The 14,399-nt window shown below is 41.1% G+C and overlaps 1 pseudogene; it reads right to left on the minus strand.

Moving 5' to 3' along the window:
* Positions 1-1,057: 1,057 nt before the first annotated feature.
* On the minus strand, positions 1,058-11,758 carry LOC121487049 (annotated as a pseudogene).
* Positions 11,759-14,399: the final 2,641 nt, after the last annotated feature.

The raw sequence follows: 14,399 nt of genomic DNA on the forward strand, positions 1-14,399 counted from the left end.
AAATTAAAATTAAAATAAAGATTTTATTTATTTATTCACGAGAGACACACACACACAGAGAGGCAGAGACACAAGCAGAGGGAGAAGCAGGCTCCATGCAGGGAGCCCCACATGGGACTCGATCCCGGGTCTCCAGGATCACACCCTGGGCTGAAGGCGGCACTAAACCACTGAGCCACCCAGGGATCCCCTAAAATCTTTTTTTTATTTTTATTTTTATTTTTTTTTTAATTTTTATTTATTTATGATAGTCACAGAGAGAGAGAGAGAGAGAGGCAGAGACACAGGCAGAGGGAGAAGCAGGCTCCATGCACCGGGAGCCCGACGTGGGACTCGATCCCGGGTCTCCAGGATCGCGCCCTGGGCCAAAGGCAGGCGCCAAACCGCTGCGCCACCCAGGGATCCCTAAAATCTTTTTTTTAATACAAAGATTGGTAGAAAAGATTTTTAAATTTTTTTACTTTTACTTTTTAAAGATTTATTTATTTATTTATTTATTTATTTATTTGAGAGAGAGAGCGAGTGAGCAAGCCAGCACACAGAGGGAGAGAGAGAAGCACATTTCCTGCTGAGTGGTGAGCCCAACTGGGGGTCATATGACCCCAGTGGAAGGCAGATGCTTAACTGGTTGAGCCACCTAGGCATGGCTAGAATAGATGTTTTTAAAATACTTTATTTATTTGACAAATGAGAGAGAGGGAGAGAGAGGGAACAGGCAGGGGGAGTGTCAAGCAGGGGGAGAAGCAGGCTCCCCGCTGAGCAGGGAGCCTGATATGGGGCCTGGTCCCAGGACCCTGAGATCATGATCCAAACTGAAGGCAGACTGAGTCACCCAGGCGCCCCAAGAATAGAGTTTTTAAAAAGATTTTATGTATTTATTCATGAGAGAGACACACAGAGGGGCAGAGACACAGGCAGAGGGAGAAGCAGGTTCCCTATGGGGAGCCCAATGCGGGACTTGATCCGGGACCCTGGGATCATGACCTGAGCCAAAGGCGGATGCTAAACCACTGAGCAACCCAGGCGTCCCAAGAATAGATATTTTAAATAAGCCAACTATATCCTGTCCATAAGATACTCGTTTTATTTTTTATTTTTTATTTATTTTTGGTTTCCTCAGTGAACATCCATTTGTCCTGTATGTATGCATGTACTTAAAGTAACCTCTATGCCCAATGTGGGGCTTCAACTCAGGGCCCTAAGATCAAGAATCACATGCTCCACTGACTGAGCCAGCCAGGCACCCCAAGACACTCATTTTATTTTGAGTTTAAATGCACTTTATTTTTAGACAACCTATATGACTTTTTTTTCTCTTGAAAACAATGCCTCCTCCAAAAAAATCAAAGTCAAATTAATGAAAAGTTTAAGATGACATTGTTCTATTTGTCTCAGTCCTGGTGTAGTATAGATGAAGAGCAGCAGCCAGTTATGACAGTAGGTGACACATCCAAACCAATAGCCAAATTTGTTGACATTTTTCCATTTCTAAGCCATTCTTATAGAAAATCATATATGGGGTCACAGCATCTTCATAGTAGTCCAGCAGATCAACCATACCATTTGAATTCATGTTTCACCAATAAAGAACTGGTAGTTTTTAAAATTAGCAAAGATGTGCTTGATTTGTTCTGCAGCCCCTGTCATAACATTTTTTAGTCTTTTTGGCCTCTGTTCTTCAAATTTGCCTTTGATTGACATCATGTAATCTTTTATATACTACTTTTTTAAAAGATATTTTTTATTTGAGAGAGAGAGCACGAACAGAGGGGAGGGGCAGAGGTAGAAGGAGAATCATACTCCCCGATGAGCAGGGAGCCTGACTTAGGGTTCAGTCCCACGACTCGGATGTCATGACTTGAGCCGAAGGCAGATGCTCAACCAACTGAGCCCTTTTATGTATTTCTTTTTTTAAAAAAACATTCTATTTATTTATCCATGAGAGACACAGAGAGAGAGAAAGAGACACAGGGAGAAGGAGAAGCAGGCTCCATGCAGGAAGCCGGATGTGGGACTCCATCGATCCCAGGACCCCAGGACCACACCCTGAGCCGAAGGCAGACTCCCAACCCCTGAGGCACCCAGGCATCCCATCTTTTTTTTTTTTTTAAGATATTATTTATTTATTTATTTATTCATGAGCGACACAGAGATAGAGAGAGAGGCAGAGACACAGGCAGAGGAAGAAGCAGGCTCCACGTAGGGAGCCCGATGTGGGACTCGATCCTGGGTCTCCAGGATCACACCCTGGGCTGCAGGCAGCGCTAAACCACTATGCCACTGGGGCTGCCCAACATCCCATCTTTTATGTATTTCTTATAGGCTTCTTTTATGAAGCTGGTTTCTTGCAAGTGAAGGTTCATGACAATATCAATGCCAGTGATTACTGTGCTTTTGGTACCTTCACCCTTGGGGCCTTCAGCAGAGGCATTTCTACCAATGAACCAGTCATCAATGTTACCCTCTTTCCTACTGACTGCTCCACTCCAGGCATAGCCTGTCTGTGATCTCCCAGATCTTGTAGATGTTGGGTAGATGATTGTGACTGCGGCTGGATAGAGATAACAGCAGAGCTAGTGTAGTAGGAGCCAGAGCTCTGAGCCAGCACAATGCTACCAGAGCAGCACAGGGGTACAGGGTCGGTGATGGGGTGGAGGAGGTTGGGGAGGCAGGGAGCGGGAGGAAAAGCCCAAAATACTCATTTTAAAATATTTATTTATTTATTTAGAGGTGGGACATCTGGGTGACATCTAAGTCTTGGTTTCAGCTTGAGTCATGATCTCAGGGTCATGGGATTGAGCCTGACATGGAACTCCCTGCTCAGCCTGGAGTCTGCTTGAGATTCTCTCTCTCTCCCCTACCCCTGCACTTTCTCTCTAAAGTAAGTAAATAAAATCTTAAAAAAGAAAAGAAAGAGCAAAAGCAGGGGTGGGAGGGGCAGAGGGAGAGAGAGAATCTTTTTTTTTTAAGGATTTTTTTTAAAGATCTTTATTTATTGATTTATGAGAAAGAGAGGCAGAGACACAGGCAGAGGGAGAAGCCGGCTCCAGGCAGGGAGCTGGACATGGGACTCCATCCCAGGTCTCCAGGATCATGCCCTGGGCCGAAGGCAGCACTAAACCGCTGAGCCACCCGGGCTGCCCGAGAAAGAGAGAATCTTAAAGCAATCTCCGTGCCCAGCATGGAACCCAATATGGGGCTCAGTCTCACAGCCCTGAGATCATAACCTGAGCCAAAATTAGGAGTCAGACATTTAACTAGCTGCACCACCCAGATGCCTCCCAAGATATTCATTTTATTTTTCTAGTTTTTAAAGATTTTATTTACTTATTTGAGAGAAAGAAAGCACAAGCAGGGAGAGCAGCAGGCAGAGGGAGAAGGAGAAGCAGGCTCCCTTGCTGAGTAGGGAGCCCAATGTGGGCCTTGATCCCAGGAATCTGCAATCATGACCAGAGCTGAAGGCAGATGCTTAACAGACTGAGCCGCTCAGGCATTCCAAGATACTCATTTTATTTATTTTTGTATATGTTTTTTATTTTTTATTTTTTTTAATTTTTTTTATTTATTTTTGATAGTCACACAGAGAGAGAGAGAGAGGCAGAGACACAGGCAGAGGGAGAAGCAGGCTCCATGCACCGGGAGCCCGACGTGGGATTCGATCCCGGAGACCTGGATCGCGCCCTGGGCCAAAGGCAGGCGCCAAACCGCTGCGCCACCCAGGGATCCCTGTATATATTTTTTAATTGGAGTTTGATTTGCCAACATATAGTATAACACCCAGCAATCATCCCATCAAGTGCCCCCCTCAGTTCCTGTCACCCAGTTACCCCAACCCCTTGCCCACCTCCCCTTCCACCACCCCTTATTTGTTTCCCAGAGTTAGGTGTCTCTCATGTTCTGTCACCCTCTCTGGTATTTCCCACTCATTTTCTCTCCTTTCCCCTTTATTCCCTTTCACTATTTTTTATATTCCCCAAATGAATGAGACCATATAATGTTTGTCCTTCTCCGATTGACTTACTTCACTCAGCATAATACCCTCCAGTTCCATCCACGTCAAAGCAAATGGTGGGTATTCGTCCTTTCTGATAGCTGAGTAATATTCCCTTGTATACATAAACCACATCTTTATCCATTCATCTTTCAATGGACACCGAAGCTCCTACCACAGTTTGGCTATTGTGGACATTGCTGCTATAAACATTGGGGTGCAGGTGTCCCGGCGTTTCATTGCATCTGTATCTTTGGGGTAAATCCCCAACAGTGCAATTGCTGGGTCGTAGGGCAGGTCTATTTTTAACTCTTTGAGGAACCTCCACGCAGTTTTCCAGAGTGGCTGCACCAGTTCACATTCCCACCAACAGTGTAAGAGGGTTCCCCTTTCTCCACATACTCTCCAACATTTGTTGTTTCCTGTCTTGTTAATTTTCACCATAAAATATTCATTTTATATTTAAGGACACAAATAGGTTGAAAATGAAAGGATGGGAAAAGATATGTCATATAAATGGTAACCAGAAGAGAGCTAGGGTAGCTATACTAATATTAAACAAAATAGACTTTAAGTCGATAATTATTGCAAGTGACAAAGAAAGATGTTTATATTGACAAAAGGATAAATTCACAAGAAGATACAAAATTGTAAACACACATGTACAAATTACTAGAGATCCAAAGTATACATGAAACAAATATTGATAGAATTGAAGGAGAGATTAACAGCTCTACAATAATAGTTAGACACATCAATTCCCACTTACAATAATAGAACAACCAGAAAAAAGATCAATAAGAAAATAGATGACTTGGGGTGCCTCAGCTGGTTAAGGATTTAACTCTTGATCTCTGCTCAGGTCTTGATCTCAGGGTTGTGAGTTCAAGCTCTGCATTGGATTCCACAGTAGGTGCAGAGTCTAATTTTTAAAAAAAGAGACTTGAACAATAATATAAACCAATTAAGCCTAACAGACATATATAGAAAAGTTGAACCAACAACATCAGGATACACATTTTTCTCAAATACTCATGGAACATTCTCCAGGATAGACCATAAGTTAGGCCACAAAACAAGTCTTAATTGAAATCATAAATAATTTATTTTCTGATTACAGTGTAATGATGCTAGAGATCAGAAACAGAAGGAAGACAGGAAAATCTACAAATATGTTTAATTTAACTACACACTTTTAAACAACTGATGGACCAAAGAAAAAAAATTACAAGGAAAATTAGAAAACACCTTGAAGGGATCCCTGGGTGGCGCAGCGGTTTGGCGCCTGCCTTTGGCCCAGGGTGCGATCCTGGAGACCCGGGATCGAATCCCACGTCAGGCTCCCGGTGCATGGAGCCTGCTTCTCCCTCTCCCTGTGTCTCTGCCTCTCTCTCTCTTTTTCTCTCTCTGTGTGTGACTATCATAAATAAACAAAAACTTTAAAAAAATCTTTAAAAAATAAAAAAAATAAAAAAATAAAAAAAAATAAAAAAATCTTTAGAAAACACCTTGAAGAAACGAAAACAGAATGACAATATACCAAAACTTAAGGGATGCAGAAAAGTAGTGCCAGGGAGGAAATTTATTGCTGTAAGTATATACATGACAAAAGAAGGAACTCAAATCAACAACCTAACTTTACACTGTAAAGAACCAGAAAAAGAAAAACAAATTATACCCAAAGCTAGAAAAAGGAAGGAAATGTTAGAGATTAGAGTAGAGATAAATATAAAAGAGAATAGAAAAATGATAGAGGAGAGCAGCCCAGGTGGCTCAGTGGTTCAGTGCCGCCTTCAGCCTGGGACATGATCCTGGAGGCCCAGGATCAAGTCCCACATTGGGCTTCCTGCATGGAGCCTGCTTCTCCCTCTGCCTGTGTCTCTGCCTCTCTCTCTCTCTCTCTCTCTCTCTCTCTCTGTGTGTGTCTCATGAATAAATAAATAAAATCTTAAAAAAAAAGAAAAGAAAAATTATAGAGGAAATAAGCAAAACCAAAAGTTGATTCTTGGGAAAAGATAAAAAGTTGACAAACATTTAGCTAGATTGACTAAGAAAAAAAAAGAGGACTCAAACTAAAAAAATGGAAATGAGAGTGGAGACATTTTACCAATCTGAAAGAAATTTTAAAAACAATGAGAGTACTATGAACACTTTTACACCAGCAAATTGGATAACCAAGATGAAATGGACAAATCTCTAGAAACACATACCTGCGAAGACTGAATCATGAAGAAACAAAAAAGCTATTCATAACTGGTAAGAAGATTCAATTAGTAATCAAACACGTCCCCAAAGGAAAAGCCCTTGATCAGATGGGTTCACTGGTGAATTCTACTAACTTTAAGAAGGATCAACACCAGTCCTTCTCATAGTCTTCCAAAAAACTGAAAAGGAAGGAACATTCCTACTTCATTCTATAAAGTCAGCATTACCCTCATACAATGGCCAGATAGATACCACTAGAAAACTATAAGCCATTATCTTTTATGAACATTGCTGCAAAAACCCTAAGCAAAAAAATTTAGCAGTATATTAATAGAATCATAGACCAAGACCAAGTGGAATTTGTTCCTGGAATGCAAGGATGGTTCAATATAAGAAAATAAATAAACTTCTAGTTGTAAAATAAATGTCATGAAAATGTAACCTCTATAATGGTTAATAATACTGTGTTGCATATTTGAAAATTGCTAAGAGTAGATCTTAAAAGTTCTCATCGCAAGAAAAAATTTTTTTGTAATCATGTATAATGATGGATGTTAACTGGATTTATTGTGGTGATCATTTCTTTTTTTTTTAATTTTTATTTATTTATGATAGTCACAGAGAGAGAGAGAGAGAGAGGCAGAGACACAGGCGGAGGGAGAAGCAGGCTCCATGCACTGGGAGCCTGATGTGGGATTCGATCCCGGGTCTCCAGGATCGCGCCCTGGGCCAAAGGCAGGTGCCAAATCGCTGCACCACCCAGGGATCCCTGTGGTGATCATTTCACACTGTATACAAATATCAAAGTGTGTTTTATACCTAAACTAACATAATGTAATATACCAGTTATACTTTAGTGCAAAATAATAAAATTAATGTAATACACCATATTAATAGAAAAGAAAAAAATAAACTATATGATCATTTCAACTGATGCAGAAAAAACATTTGTGAAGATTTATCACCCTTTCATGATAAAAGACTTGACAAGCTAGGAATAGAAAGAAACCTTTTCAATGTAAAAAATCTCATATGTGAAAACCCCACAACTAACATCACACTCAATGGTGAAAGAAAAATTTCCCCCTAAGATCATGAACAAGACAAGGATACCTTCTTTTACCACTTCTATTCAATACAGTATTGGAAGTTCTAGACAGAACAAGAAAAAGACAAGAAAAATAAATAAAAGGCATATATATTGGAAAGAAAGCAGTAAAATTATCCTTGTTTGCAGATAACATGATCTCATATGTAGAAAAGTCTAAAGAGTCCACACATACACACAAAAAACCTCTATAACTAAAAAAATACAGCAAAATTACAAAATAGAAATCAACATTGAAACATCAGTCACATTTTTCATCAAAATGAACAACCTGAAAAGGAAATTAAGAAAATTCCATTTATAATAGCACCAAAAAGAATAAAATACTTAGGAACAGATTTGATTAAGGAGGAAAAAGATTTGTACACTGAAAACTAAAAAACATAGCTGAAAATTTAAAGTAGATGTAAATGGGGTGCCTGGCTGGCTCAGTCAATAGAGCATGTGACTCCTGATCTCAGGGTATGTTTGAGCCCCACATTGGGTGTAGAGATTACTAAAAATAAAATCTTTTTTTAAAATTTTTATTTATTTATGATAGTCACACACACAGAGAGAGAGAGAGGCAGAGACACAGGCAGAGGGAGAAGCAGGCTCCATGCACCGGGAGCCCGATGTGGGATTCGATCCCGCGTCTCCAGGATCGCGCCCTAGGCCGAAGGCAGGTGCCAAACCGCTGCGCCACCCAGGGATCCCTGATTTATGGATTTGATGCCATCCCTATCACAACACAATGACTTTTTTTTAGAAATAGAGAAAGCCCATCCTCAGGATTCTTAATAGTTAAAACAGTTTTGAAAAAAAAAAAATCTTAGAGGGCTCACAGTCCCTGATTTCAAAGCAAACTACAATGCCAAAGTAATCAAAATGGTGTGGTACTGGAGTAAAAGCAGACATATGGACCAATGGAATAGAAGAGAGAACTGAGAAAAGTGCTTTTTAACAGATGGTGCTGGGTAAACAGGATATTCACATGCAAAAGAATGAAGTTGGACTCTTACCTTACATCATATACAAAACTTAAAGTAAATCAAAGACCTAAACATGAGATCTGACTTTATAAAACTCATAGGAGCAAACACAGGAGAAAAGTTCATGACATTGGATTTAGCAATGATTTCTTGGATATGACCCTAAAAGCACAGGCAACAAAAGAAAAAAATAGATAAGTTGAACCACATCAAAACTGAAAACTTTTGTGTATGGGACGCCTGGGTGGCTCAGCAGTTGAGCATCTGCCTCCAGCACAGGGCGTGATCTTGTGATCTGGGATCGAGTCCACATTGGGCTTCCTGCACAGAGCCTGCTTCTCCCTCTGCCTGTGTCTCTGCCTCTCTCTCTGTGTCTCTCATGAATAAATGAATATTTTTTTTTAAAAAGAAAACTTTTGTGTGTCAAAGGGCAGTATCAAGAAAACAAACTATATCATGGGAGAAAATATTTGAAAACCATGTATCTGATAAGAGATTTAGATCCAGAATGTATAAAACTCAAGAACAACAACAAAAAAAACCCCAACTCAATTTAAAAATGGGCAAAGGACTTGAATATACACTTCTGAACCTTCCTTGACATGTTGATTTCTAGCCTCTGTGGTGCTCCAGCAGCTTATGATAATAAACAGGAAGGGGTCGTGCTATTCACCAATTTATCGCTTCTTGGTACCACATTCACTCTTCATTGATTGCTGTATGAAAATGGAGCTGGACCATTTAAAAGTAATTTTTCCTTTGTCAGGTGGTACTATGTTCAGCTTTCTTTCTTTTTTTTAAAATATTTTGTTTATTTATTCATAGAGACACAGAGAGGCAGAGACCCAGGCAGAGGGAGAAGCAGGCCCCCTACAGGAAGCCTGACATGGGACTCAATCTCGGGTCTCCAGGATCACACCTCAGGCTGCAGGCGGCGCTAAACCACTGTGCCACCGGGGCTGCCCTATGTTCAGCTTTCTAAGCTGTGGACTTCTGGAGAGTGATTGCATGAGGAAGGGGTTTCCTTTTTATTCTGGTGTATTCTAGCAGGTTCCTGCAGTATGCATGGATACCTCAGTGCCCTGTAGTGCAGATGGCTTTTGCAGCACCATGGCTCTGCAGCTCATGTAGCTCCTCCAGAACTTGGTTCCTGCAATAACAGTGGTTAGCAGCACCTAGGAGCTGGTAGTTTCTCCCTGAAAACCCCTTTGATTGGCTTTGTAGCAAGATGCCTCCAGTGAGACACCTTTCTGTGAAATGACTTTCTATGGCAGCTCAGAAGGTAGGTTTCCAGCAAATTTGGAGGGCAAATTTCCAGCAACTACCATTGGCACAACACCAAGCAACTTCTGTGCCATCCAATTACCTGCAGCCATGTCCTCTCCAACAAGGTCTGGTTCTCAGCCTGGGTGCTCTCTACCTCAGTCTCAGAGGTAGTCGGTGAACCTTATATCTGCTGATATTCTTTAGAGTTCTTTTTACTTTTTACTAGCCAATCCCTCATCACTCAAATCCCTTGTTACAGTTATTAATTCTACCATTAAAATTTAGCTGTTAAAATTACTGTGTAGTGTCCATCTTCTAATTTGACCCTGACTGATACAGGCTCTCTGCCCAATGCAACAAGGAAGAAGAACATACAACATCTCATCATCGTACAGTATGCTGTGCTACACCAGCAGTGGGACAGAGTGTTGGGGGAAGCCGACAAGAAGGTGCCTAGAGAGTCCATGAGGACTAATGAGAGAAGTAAGCTGAAAGGAGGAATAGGCAATCAGGGTACTCCAAGTCCGTCATTTATGCCTCCTATTGTCTTTCTCCTCATAACCTCGTAATCAGTCTCTGAGTTATATCAATCCATCTTCCCAAGTCTGGTCCATGCTTTCTACCCTACTGCTGCTCCTCAGGTTAGGCTGATCATCTCTGGCTGGTTTATTATGAGAACCCTGTAATTATCCTCCTTACTTCCAGGCTTGCTCACTTCACACTTATGCCTGTGGGATTCTTCTAAAATGCAAATTTGGGTCAAAATGGTCTTTGACTAAAAACTGTTGGTGGCTGCCCATTGCCCTTTGGACAATATCTGAACTCCTTTTTTGGGCACAAAGCTTGGGAATATCTGACCTTTGCTCACCTTCCCAACTTTATCTTGTGCCACCCTTCTAACATCCATGCTCTCCAGCCACATGGAGTGCCCGTTTCCTTAGGGATCTTTACAAGTACTGCTCCCTTTCCAGGAAACCCTCTCCCTACCCCCACCCTCTCTCTTTCACTCTCTTCTTTGCTTCCTCACTCATCATTAGCCCCAGTGAGGATATCTGCTCCTCTGGGAAACCTTCCAAACCTGCTCTCTGTGGCTTTGTGTATGTTCCCATCATGCCCTGTACTTCTCTCATGTCTCTTATCACAGGCTGATATATGTCTAACATGTATGTCTCTTCACTACACTATTAACTCCATGAACTCATAAACTTGTTCACCACTGTTTCCTCAGCACCTATTATAGTGCCTGATACATATTAGGTGTTTGATAAATGTTGAGGAACAAAAAAAAATGCACAAACCAAAGTAATAGAGAATATGCATAGAAGTTTGTCGTGTAAGCAGAATGTAGGGGCAGGGGTAGGAGTGGCTGCACTTGAAGAACAGGCTGTTGATGGAGGTTGGGACGGGCCCTTTGTTCACGTGGAGCAGTTTATACCATACAGTGTACATCCATCCCACATTGGCCGTTGGTGGCTGAATTGCTCTTCCTGTCCAGGCGTTTGATTTGACCAGGTCAGTTTTTAAAACTTTCAAGTGTGAATGCCTTTCAGTTTGCCACAATTCCTACCAGTCCCCATATTAACAGGCCCCATCCCTCACATAAACTCACATATCTGCCCCACTGAGATCTGTGTTTGCTATCCCTACAGGTGGGGAGGAAGTAGTCTAAGGAGGGGAAGGATATAAAGAGGGAGATTTAAGATATGAGTTCTAGAAAGATAGATCCATCCTCAGTAGGGAGTGTATATTTGAGAGTTCCCTGGGAGAAGTGAATTTATTTCATCCAAAGAGACCTGGGAGCAAAGATAGACCCAGAAAATCAGAGGAATTGCCCACATTTTGAACAGCCTATATCTTTAGACTGCTTTGCTGGCCAGTGCTAGGCTGGGTCCACTCTGCTGTTTACTTTCTGAAATAAAAACTGCCCTGATAGAATCTGAAGTCAGAGCTACAGTAGATTAATGTTGACTCAGCAGTCTTCCATGTTGCAAGACCTCATGCCAGGAGCTGTGCAGGATACAAAACCTATGGCAGAGCTAGAATATACCCTCTCCTGGGGGAAATGACAGCCATAGACACACACAGTGACCCATAGAGACAGTGGGCTGGTGCATAGAGACAGTGGGCTGATGCTTTATCAGTGCTTACCTCGATGAGGTCTCCACAGTACAGAATGTGGTCCACAATCTTATAGGTCCAGGAACTCGAGGTTTTCATGTTTCCAATATAGATAGGGTCTTAGGGAAAGGTTCTTTCTAAAAGAAACTCCTTGATTTTTAAGCCAGTTGGCCTATTCCTTAACTTATAAAGGGGCATTACCCCTACAGTAGCCTCAAAACTCAGGCCCACTCTCCAAGGATTCCTGTCCCAATGTACAGTTCTTGGAAAACTAACTGCTGATCAGAAAGAAGCCATGAAGCAGCTTGATGATTGACATCTATCCCAAAAAAGAACACATGTCTTTAATGACCAGAAGACCCCTTTCCATCAATTAAGGCTGGGCAGACTGGGATGAGTTTTTAACAATTGAATTCTTCTTTTATAAAACTTCACCTAAGCTCAAGACTCCCTTAAGAACAAGTACCATCCTGTGCTCTCATGGCCATTCATTCATTTGTGGCTCTTGTAAGTGAAAGCAAATGATATCCTACCAAGATGAATGAAAAAAACTTTCCCAGGTGCTGGAACAGAGAGGGAGGATGGACAAATGTGCCCCATTCAGTACCTACAACTGAGGCATGCCAACCGCAACACTTGTGCCCCAGCTACCACCTTTCACAGCAAGTAGCTTTAGAGTGAGGCTTTTGCTTTGTAAATATCACTGGCAACAGTTTATAACAGCAAATGAAGTAGTAAATACTTCATGAACAAACTCTCTGCTCCCAATTTCAGCACGAATTGGATTAGATAATCATTTTCATGAAGATTTCCATATGCCACAATCCTAATCATATCTTAAAGAGAACAGAACAATTCCATGAAGATAGAGTTGATCCTTTCAGATTGGGCTTTTAAGAATTGCCTGTGCATAGTATTGGTAAAATATGAGTTCTGATAATCATGAACAAACAAAGCCTCACTTGAATTTAATTTCATTTTTAAAATATTTTTTATTTTTATGTAATCTCTATACCCAACGTGGGGCTTCAGCCTAAAACCCTGAGATCAAGGGTTGCATGCTCCACGTACTGAGCCAGCCAGGTGTCCCTAGTAATTTCATTCTGTAATACTTGATTATTTTGTAGTAGTTTTGGGGGGTAGATGTAATTTAAAAAATTAATAGAGTTTATTTTTGAGCTGTTTAGGCTTATGGAAAATTGATGGGAAAGTATAGAAAGTTTCCACAAACCGCTCACTGTTAGGTCTGCATTTGCATCTTGTATTAGTGTCATGCATTTGTTACATTGATGAGCCAGTACTGATACATTATTATTATCTAAAGTCCAATAGTTTACATTAGGGGTCACTCTTTGTGTAGTATAGTCTGTGTGTTTTCACAAATGACATGTGTCCATCATTATTGAATCACAGAGAATAGTTTCATTGCCCTAAAAATCCCCCCACTCCACATATCTGTCCTTCCCTTCCCCAACCTCTGGCAAAACTATAAAACTTCTAGAAGATAATATAGATGAAAAATCTTTAGATACAACATCAAAAGCATGATCTATGAAAGACAAATTTGATTTTGGACTTTATTAAAATTAAAAACTCCTGCTCTGTGAAAGACACTGTTGAGAGAATGAAAAAGCATACCATAGACTGGGAGAAAATCTTTGCAGAACTTGCTATTTGATAAAAAACTGGTATCCAAAATATACAAATAACTTTAAAAACTCAACAATAAGAAAATTAACAGTCTGCTTAAAAGTGGGCAAAAGGGGGCACCTGGGTGACCCAGTTGGTTAAGCATCTGCCTTCAGCTCAGGTCATGATCTCAGGGTCTTGGGATCGAGTCCTGCAGGGAGCCTGCTTCTCCCTCTGCCTTTGCCTGCTGCTTCCCCTGCTTGTGCTCTCTCTTTCTGTCAAATAAACAAATAAAATCTTTTTTTTTAAAGTGGGCAAAAGATCTGAACAGACACCTCACCAAAGAAAATATACAGATGGCAAAAATGCATATGAAAATATGTTCCAGCCTGGGTGGCTCCGCGGTTTAGCGCCACCTTCAGTCCAGGGTGTGGTCCTGGGGGCCTGGAATCAAGTCCCTCATTTGGCTCCCTGTGTGGAGCCTCTTTCTGCCTCTGCCTGTGTCTCTGCCTCTCTCTCTCTCTCTCTCTGTCTCTCATGAGTAAATAAATAAAATCTAAAAAAAAAAAAAAAAAAAAAAAAGAAGAAAGAAAGAAAAGAAAATATGTTCAAGGACAGCCCGGGTGGCTCAGCAGTTTGGCGCTGCCTTCGGTCCAGGGCATGATCCTGGAGACCCAGGATCGAGTCCTGCATCGGGCTCCCTACATGGAGCCTGCTTCTCCCTCTGCCTGTGTCTCTGCATCTCTCTCTCTCTCTGTGTCTCTCATGAGTAAATAAATAAAATCTTAAAAAAAAAAAAGAAAATATGTTCAAGGGGCACCTGGCTGACTCAGTTGATAGAACCTGTGACTCTTGACGTCAGGGTCATGAGTTAAAGACCCACAATGGGTGTCGAGCCTACTTAATAAAAAACAAAGTCAAAAAAAAAAAAAGAAAATATGCTCAACATCATACATCATTAGGGAATTGCAGATTAAAACAATGACACATGACTGCAAGCTTATTAGAATGGCTAACTTTCAAAACTCTGACCACACCAAGTTGGTGAGGATGTAGAACAATAGGAATTCCCATTTATTGCTGGTGGGAATATAAAATGGTACAGTCAGTT

This window comes from Vulpes lagopus, chromosome 3, assembly GCF_018345385.1.
Source record: "Vulpes lagopus strain Blue_001 chromosome 3, ASM1834538v1, whole genome shotgun sequence".
NCBI lineage: Eukaryota > Metazoa > Chordata > Mammalia > Carnivora > Canidae > Vulpes > Vulpes lagopus.